This window comes from Aotus nancymaae, unplaced genomic scaffold, assembly GCF_030222135.1.
Source record: "Aotus nancymaae isolate 86718 unplaced genomic scaffold, 86718_ANA_hifiasm-v0.15.2.pri h1tg000033l, whole genome shotgun sequence".
Lineage (NCBI taxonomy): Eukaryota > Metazoa > Chordata > Mammalia > Primates > Aotidae > Aotus > Aotus nancymaae.
The window spans coordinates 31,226,157-31,234,435 of record NW_026988447.1 but is presented as its reverse complement, the minus strand read 5'-3'; the positions used below and the strand labels follow the sequence as shown (position 1 = coordinate 31,234,435).

General features: G+C 37.4%; 1 pseudogene; it reads right to left on the bottom strand.

Moving 5' to 3' along the window:
• Positions 1-6,104: 6,104 nt before the first annotated feature.
• LOC105710716 (nitric oxide synthase-interacting protein-like) lies at positions 6,105-6,990 on the bottom strand (annotated as a pseudogene).
• Between the last annotated feature and the right edge of the window lie 1,289 nt (positions 6,991-8,279).

The window sequence follows — 8,279 nt, the reverse complement described above, 5'->3', positions numbered from 1 at the left end:
TAACCTCTGACTTTTAGGAGTTCTCACCTGTTCAAAAATACTGCTTAAAAAAAAAAATCACCCCTAGTCTCACTCCTTATCTGTCATCTGTCTGTTTGTCTAATAAGGCTTTTTATTATAGATTTAGGGAGTTGCTCTAAAGAGATAGATAAATGAAGAGAATAGCAGCATGATATTCTGTGTTCATCAGGCTGGAATCCTTTTATTCTACATATAATAGTAAATGAAGTCACAAAATAGCACTTGTTTTTTCTAATGTCTACTGAAATAGTGTAGATATTTATTTTTCCCCTATATAGTGAATGTATCCACAAAGCACCAATGTTTCAAGAAAGAGTTAAAAGAGGAGGCAAATTGAATCAGATATCTGGATATAAAGTGTTATACTGGGGAAGACAATACTAACAAACAATTGATATTATATTTTGTCTTACTCTTAGACTTAAGTATTAAATGATATACTGTGCAAAACTACCATATTAAAGCTAAATTAACTTTCAGAGCCTCCTAAAATGATGTACAATATTAAGTTATTGCTGAGAAAGCAGAATGAGTCACATATAAAAAAACAAAAGTTCAGGTTTGGAACTATGGATTATATATTTTGAATACTAAGTATAAAAGAAAATTTAGATGAAACCCTTTAAGATGTCCAATTTCACATAGATTTGATGCTGCCAAGCAAAGAAATAATAGCTTTAAATATATATGGAATTTCACAAAATAGAAGTTGGAGGCTGTTATGAACTGTATTGTTTTCCTCTTAAGAGTCATATGTTGAAGGCCTAACCCCCTTGTAACTGTATTTGGAAACAAAATCCTGAAGGAAGTAATTAAGGGCAAATTAGGTCATCAGGATGGGACCCTAATCCGTGATGACTGTTGTACTTAACAAGAAGAAAAAAGATGTCAGGGATGTGCTTGCACAGAGATAAGGCCATGTGAGGACAAGCAGAGAAGTCCATCTGCAAGCCAAGGAGAGAGGCCTCAGGAAAAGACAAACCTGAAAACAACTTTGTCTTGGGCTTTTAGTCTCTGAAAATGTTAAAAAGTAAAATTTCTGTTGTTTAAACATCCCAGGTCTGTGGTTTTTGTGTGTGTGTGTTTGTCTGTCTGTTTGTTTTTGGCAACCCTTGCTTACTAATACAGAAAGAATATCAGTTCAGTGGATTTCAAACCATGCCATAATATGTCTTGGTGTTGGGAACAATTGTATTTGAGATCTTGGAGGAATTAAATTTTTTGTGGGCACATGTCAGTTTCTGTCGTTGGCAAAAGGAAGCCGTGTTGATGTTCTAAGCAGGCTGTTTCTTTGTTCCTTATTTTCTGACAAACACTGTTTCTTGAGCCTTCTCTTTAATTCAGTGTATTACTTATTCCTTTCAAATAATTCATTTTCCTACTTAAGATAACATAGTTTGGTTGGAAAAGAGAAACTCTGACTAGTACAAAGAAACTATCAAAGAAAATCTCTATATTAAAATATAAATATTGTTAACTTGGAAGAAATTACTTTTAGTTACTACTATTATTTATATTTGTATGTGGTTAAACATAGTCACAGTTTATACAGTTTTCTATCATTTCTTTTAATTTATAGTATGTCATGTTCATTCAACCAGTCACTTACCATGTATAAATTTACCCCATAATTATTCATGGATTGCTTGCAATGTTTCAGGCACTGTGTTAGGTACTAGAGTACTATAGTGGATTAGCAGGGATGAAGGCCTCATGGTTCCTGCAGTTCAGTATGAAGTATAGACTTAACAATTTCTTTGTAAATAGAACAAAATCTACATCTTTTTAAATAGTACTACCTCTGTCCTGATGGGTATTACTAACATTGTTAATATTACTACACATAGTATTATAGATTTTTATCCCTGTATATACAACTCTGGATAAATATTTTGATTAATATCTAAGTGATTTTATGAAACAAATAGATGAGTTAAAGGGTTTGGATATGCTAGAGTTCTTCATAAATTCCTAACAATATTAATAAGGAAGTACTATCTGATAAATAGTATGTGTCTATCTCACTGCATGCTAGCCAGGAATGAAAGTTTGTAAATGAATTATTTGCCAAAACTTTTCTATTCACTTTTCAGTTATTTCTTATATTTTTATTAGTCAGTGAATTGGTCCTCCATATTCAAACATCATTACTGTGTCATTTTCTTTAATTATCTACTTGAGAATTTTACACGTTTTAAATCACAGTTTTCATAGTTTTTATGAGAAATATTTAATAACATTTTAAACCTGTTGTTATATTTCTTGCAAACACAATTCACCTTAATCTGCAATGTTTTAAAAATTAAGTTGTATTTTCAAATTTTCTAGTGACCTTGCTTAATTCATTTATAACCATTGTAATCAGCATTATGAAATAGGATATTGCCCTTATTAGAAAAATTAAAGTTTTAATGCTTAATCTTTCTTTTTAACTGCTTTATTGAGGTTAAATTAATATACCAAATGTACCCTCACATATCTGTCCTCCGGGAAGATCCTCCCTTTCCACATCCTTCAGGCCCACTCTCAAATGTAGCTGTCATCCAGCCACTGTTCATTTTGTACTGCACATATTTTCTGCAGTGACCCATCTTTAAACCAAGTCTTTGATTTTCCTACTCATTCAGTTGGATGTAAAAAAGTTGCATCTTCATACAGCCATGACTGTAAGATGGAAGTGGAATACTATTGTAATTGTTGTGAGTGACATGGGGTTGTGAGCTTAATTGGCTGTCTTGTCCTGTTTGGACTAGGTTCAGGATATACTAATTTTGTCCTGATAGACTTTTGTTATGTCTATCACACTTTAAGACTTAATGAATCTTACATAACCCATCACATTATGGTCATCCTCAGATGCATGCTCGTTTGGTCTTTCATGATTAAATGTTCAAAGACTACCAAAGTCCATAGTACACCAAGATGTGTAAAAGTATATTATACTTTGCTGCTAATGACATAGCATTTCTCAAGAAACCCAGGGATACACATTGTGGTTCACCCACTGAAGCTTATTGTAAGCTTCACACTACATCATTTTCTCCTGCTGGCACTTCCAGTACAATAAACTATGCTAGATCACATGGTCAAAGCAATGGATCCCTGGGTGACTACACCTGCTACACGTTTTTTTCTTGCTTTAAGCCCTACTCAAAACTTACAGCTTTCATATCACCAGGCATATGGGACAGAAGAATAAACTTATAGAAAATGTTGCATTCAGATTCCAGAAGGGACGATTAGGCCTCGTGTTTCTTTTTGTGTTGAGGAATAATAATATAGCACTTGTATTTTACTTTGGAGAGATTACTCCAACATACCTCTGACCACTGGATGCTTACAAAATTAATTTAAAATGACTGTTCACTTTTTTTTAATGTGCAAGCATTTAATTTGGAAAAATTCGCGTACACAAGCTATCAGTAAGACTGGAAAGCAACTCTGGCTCTGAAGAAGAGAGAGGGAGAGAATATAGGCTGGATGTGTCCTAGACTGCTATGCAGTCTAAGAAAGACACAGCAATGGTACTAGGGAGTGTCTGTCCCAGTAAAGGTATCCATGAAAACGATCCCATGTTTCCTACGCATGGGTTTGCCTTGGTATTCCTGTTGTATTTATTCTTAGACTGGAAAATCTGACCTTGGTACTGAGGAACTGTGTTAAGGAAAACCTAGTCCACAAGGGGTGTCGTTTCAAAGGCAGGAATTTCCCAGCGCCTTACCTCTATCCACGTCCCCATCTGGGAACTTAAAGTTTTTATCTGACTTTCTAGTGCTGGGCTAAGGTAGAAATTCCAGGCGTGCTGCTTTGTTCAAAAAGCCCGCGAAAATCTCTGGGAGGAAGGGCCTCCGTTGCCCGATGTAGCAGCCAATCCGGTATCAGAGTCAAAGATCAATCACTCCAGAGGACGTTCGAAAGAACTCCTCTCATTGGACAAAAACATGAATGGGGTGGGAATAACTCCAAGGTTACACTGCTCCTTACTTATACGGATATTCCCTCCGGATTCCCGCCCCCCCCACCCCCCCACCCCCCACCCCCGCCACGGCAGCATGGGAGCGCTCTCTCTCTCTCTCTCTCTCTCTCTCTCTCTCTCTCTCTGCCTAATTAATCGCTCTCTGCTAAACTCTTTGGGTCTGTGATATTTATTCCAATGGTAAGCTCACTGAGCCTCCAGGGCCTCGTTCCCCGTATCTTGGACAAGAGAGGCCAAGGACCTGGGCACATCAGATCGGGAAACTGGAAGAATCTTTGGGACACCTGTGCAGCTCTGCTCCTCTCGGGTTACATCTCTGGCGATCTTGGCAATGGACGGGAAGGGAGCTGAACTCCTGCGCCCCACCCTGGTTAGAGTACCAATGTTTCAATGGGTTTCAGAGTGCAGCAATTGGGGTCCTTAATCAATTACACTCCTATATAATTGGAGGCATACGAGGTGCATTGTCACAGACACCACGTATATTTTACAGTATTAGCATGTATGTTTAATAGAAAAATGTGTATAACATGATCTATAATGTCAGGCAGAAATATAATTAAATTCTACTTTTGCCAATTTTAGTGACATTAAAGTAAGATAATTTACAGAGCTGAGGCTGTTTACTCAGCTTAATAAATGTATATAATAACACTGTACTTACTACATAAGGAATAAATAAATAATATACATAAAACATCTGGCTCAGAGTAGGTAAGCAAGATTAAAATGCCAGGCAATCTTAGTTTTAAGATTGTCTCTATCTGTAGAATAAAGCTAAATAGTATGATCAATTGTGAAAGTGAATTTGGTTCAAATATTTAATGAAATAGTCCCCTATAGGCCACATGTGTGTGTGTGTGTGTGTGTGTGTGTATTAAATAACGATTTTGATTTCTACAACTAGGAAACTAAGTATTAGATAGAGATGTATATTATCTTTCTCTACAAATAAGAATAAACTATTTATGAGAAAGAATTTTTACTGTAGGATAAAGAGTTAAATGACTGATGGATAAACAAGGGAATAGGTAGTAAAATGTAAAAGCATTTTGAGCCTACTCAGACATCAAATCGGTTCTTAAAAGCACAAAATTAAGACTAAAAAAGCATTCCTACAAGTGGCAAATATGAAAATTTATCAGTAAAATCTAAAGTAGGATAAGCTCATAGATTATGTAGGTATCTATTCTCTTAATGCAATTTTATTTTATTGTTTAATATCAATTTTATTTACAGTCAATTACAAATGTGTAACATTTCTCATATTTGCATTACAAATCAGTACATTAAATAACATAGAGAAAAGTATCTCCTATATTCATTTGCAGAACTTATGTCTGGATTCACTGGAACTTACAGTAAAAGGAAATAAAGGAGACTAACCTCATCTATTGCACACAATAATTACAATAAAGAAAAGATTAGGCGAAATAAAAATTGCATTGCCCAAGTACCTGAAGTACAGGAGGAATTTACCAAGAGGACTAATTCTAATGAAAAATGCTTTTTTTTTTTTTGAATAGCAGACTGTTAATGGGAGCAAGTATGAATGTTTAAAATGAAACACGTGCACATTCTGAGTAGAATATTTAGCAGCCTGAAGTGATTTGGTCAGTATAATTTCCAAATCATTTACCATTTAATATTGACACTTCTACTAAAATAATTCACGCTGCGAAAATGTCTCTGCTTTTCAAAGCTAACATTAATTAAATTATATAAATCGGAATAAAAGTTAATTATATTAATCCAATTGTTTATTGAAAATACCCTTTAATTTCTCTTGAGTTTAGTAAGCTCTTATTGTATGCAACAAATTGGGTGCTTTGAATGCTGCTGTTCTAGAGATTTTATAAAGAATGGGAGAACTCCGGAGTTAAATGGCGAAGGTGAAAAATGTGCTGCATTTCAATAATGCTTAAAGGAAATTTTACCCCTTTCCTGTTTGAGAAATATCATGTGCTTGCTTTAAAATTCATTTCTATCATGAGCTGTAGAATTTGTCATTTGTGAGTTATATTTTGAATAGTTTTCTGATACTTTATTTGTTTTTGTTTTTTTTTTTTGCGCACCCAAGCTGGTTTATTTGGTCTCCCGCGCGCACTCACCGGTCGCGATTTCTCTGCAGCTTCACTCCGGAGCCCGCGAAGTCGGTACCGCCCCGCTGCAGCACGATGATGCCGCGGTCTGTGAGTTTGTCTCCACTCACAGGGTCCACCATATCCTTTCGAATCAGCTTTTCCACGCATTCAAGGGTGACCACAGCCCCAGAGGGCTGCAGCACAGTGCAGGGGGTGGTGTTGCTCAGGTTGTCGCGGGTCACAGCGCACACGTAGCGCTCGCTGCTCGTGATGAGCCCCATGCGGTCCCCCGAGCTGTCGAGCGGCGCGAAGTGCACGGGCGTCAGGTCCGACATGTGCAGGGGCTTCCCCCACATGGGGCAGGTGACCGTGCGGCACGGCTTCTCCAGCTTGGTGGCCTTGGCTTCGGGCGTCAGCGACGGGATCCAGACGCTGGGCAGCACTTTGTCCTTGTCCTTACTTGGGGACCCACGCTGGGCCCAGCTTCGGCATCATCTGAGCTGGTGGCCGAGAGGGTCTTGGCTGTGAAAGGGTTCAGGGCCGCCTCACGTTGGCCGACTCCTCCAGGAAGCCCCGCACGTGATCCTGAGAGGCCGCCCGCTGGAGCTCCTTCTACTGCGCCCGCTGGGTGCCCCGCTGCTTCTCACAGGCCTTCATCTGCCGGATGATCTCCTTCTGCTGATGCGGAATGTACTCCAGGAGGGCCTCACGCTCATACCTGTAGCCATCTGGGGTGAAAACAGGATCGTGGCAGGGCTGCAGGGAGAGGCAACAGCAGTCGAAGTCCTTCACAGCCTCTCGGCTCAGTCGAATGTTCTGGGTCCCATAGCCTGAGGCCGCTGTGCCCTTCCTCTTCTCGTGGTAGGTGTAGACAGCCCCCGCCGTGCAGTTCTTCCCATACCGCGTCATCCTCACGAACGACTCTCTGTTCCTTGGTCGCTTCTTCAACTGTCTGTTATTTTTCTTGGAAGCTAAAATAAATATTATTTCCTTTAGCAAGCTTTTGTAAATGTTTGAATTTTGATCTGTAAATATTTAACTTTGTATGAATGAATTTGTTATAATCTTTATATATTTGATAACAATTTTTAAATATTTTTCAAAGTACACGTGCTTGATTATATTTCTGGGGGAAAATCCATTAATCATATTTTTAAATCTTTCATTAAAAAGATAATAAATTTGAGGAGTGAGTGTTGATATTAATGAATCCTGTTGTTGTATTCACCACATTCTTGGATACAGTCAGGTCTGTGACTTTTTCTGAGACCGACTACTCTGTGGAGACAGCAGAAATAAAAAAAAAAATTTTATATGTATATATACACACACACAAATATATGGTTAAAAATGTAGAGAATAATATGACATCCAAATATACATGACAAAAAGTAATAAGACTGTTACCAATATTTTAAATTGTTTCAGCAAAGACACATACTCAGTTTTTCACCTTCTTGTTGGGAGTCAGAGGTAGTTACACTTGATGAAGAGAAGTGGGAAAGCCTGAGGTCCTTATGGTATGACCTTGCCTGATCAATCTCATGAGAGAAGCAAAATGAGAAATAAATAGACGAGTTTTGTGCTTCAAGATTCAGTCTCATGAAAACAGTCATAAACATCACGTGTTTATGTTTGTGTTTCTCTAGCATAGAAATGGCAAGCTTTGCCAAACCTGAACAGTAAGGGTTCCATTGTCATTGGGGCATGAGAATTATTGGATATCAGCGAACATTAATCAGAAATTCATCCTTTCAAACCTAACAACAAAAAAGCAGAATTGAACATTATAAAAACATGCAGGTGTTTATTTCATACTTTTCAAAATATGATTTCTTCCAGAAGAGAATAGAGAGTGGAAGGTATTTAGTGAATAATCATTGCAGGCCCACTGAGTGTCAAAGTTCTAGGAGAGATTAAGATTGGCCTCAGAATTTCCCTTCTAAGAATTGACTTACAATTGGTAATAAAAATACTAATGTAAACAGATAATTTGCTCATAACCAATAATACATTTTGTTTGAATTCCCTAAATTTTCTTCCAGGGCAGTTACAATTTAACCATTTAATTTCAGGAAAAAAACCCTTTAGGCTTAACATTATTCACTTGCTATGTATCAGTTCTTAAATTGACTGAATAGAGATAATGGAAGTATTTACTTTTCTTGATTTCACTCATATGGTCAGTTTCATTTATA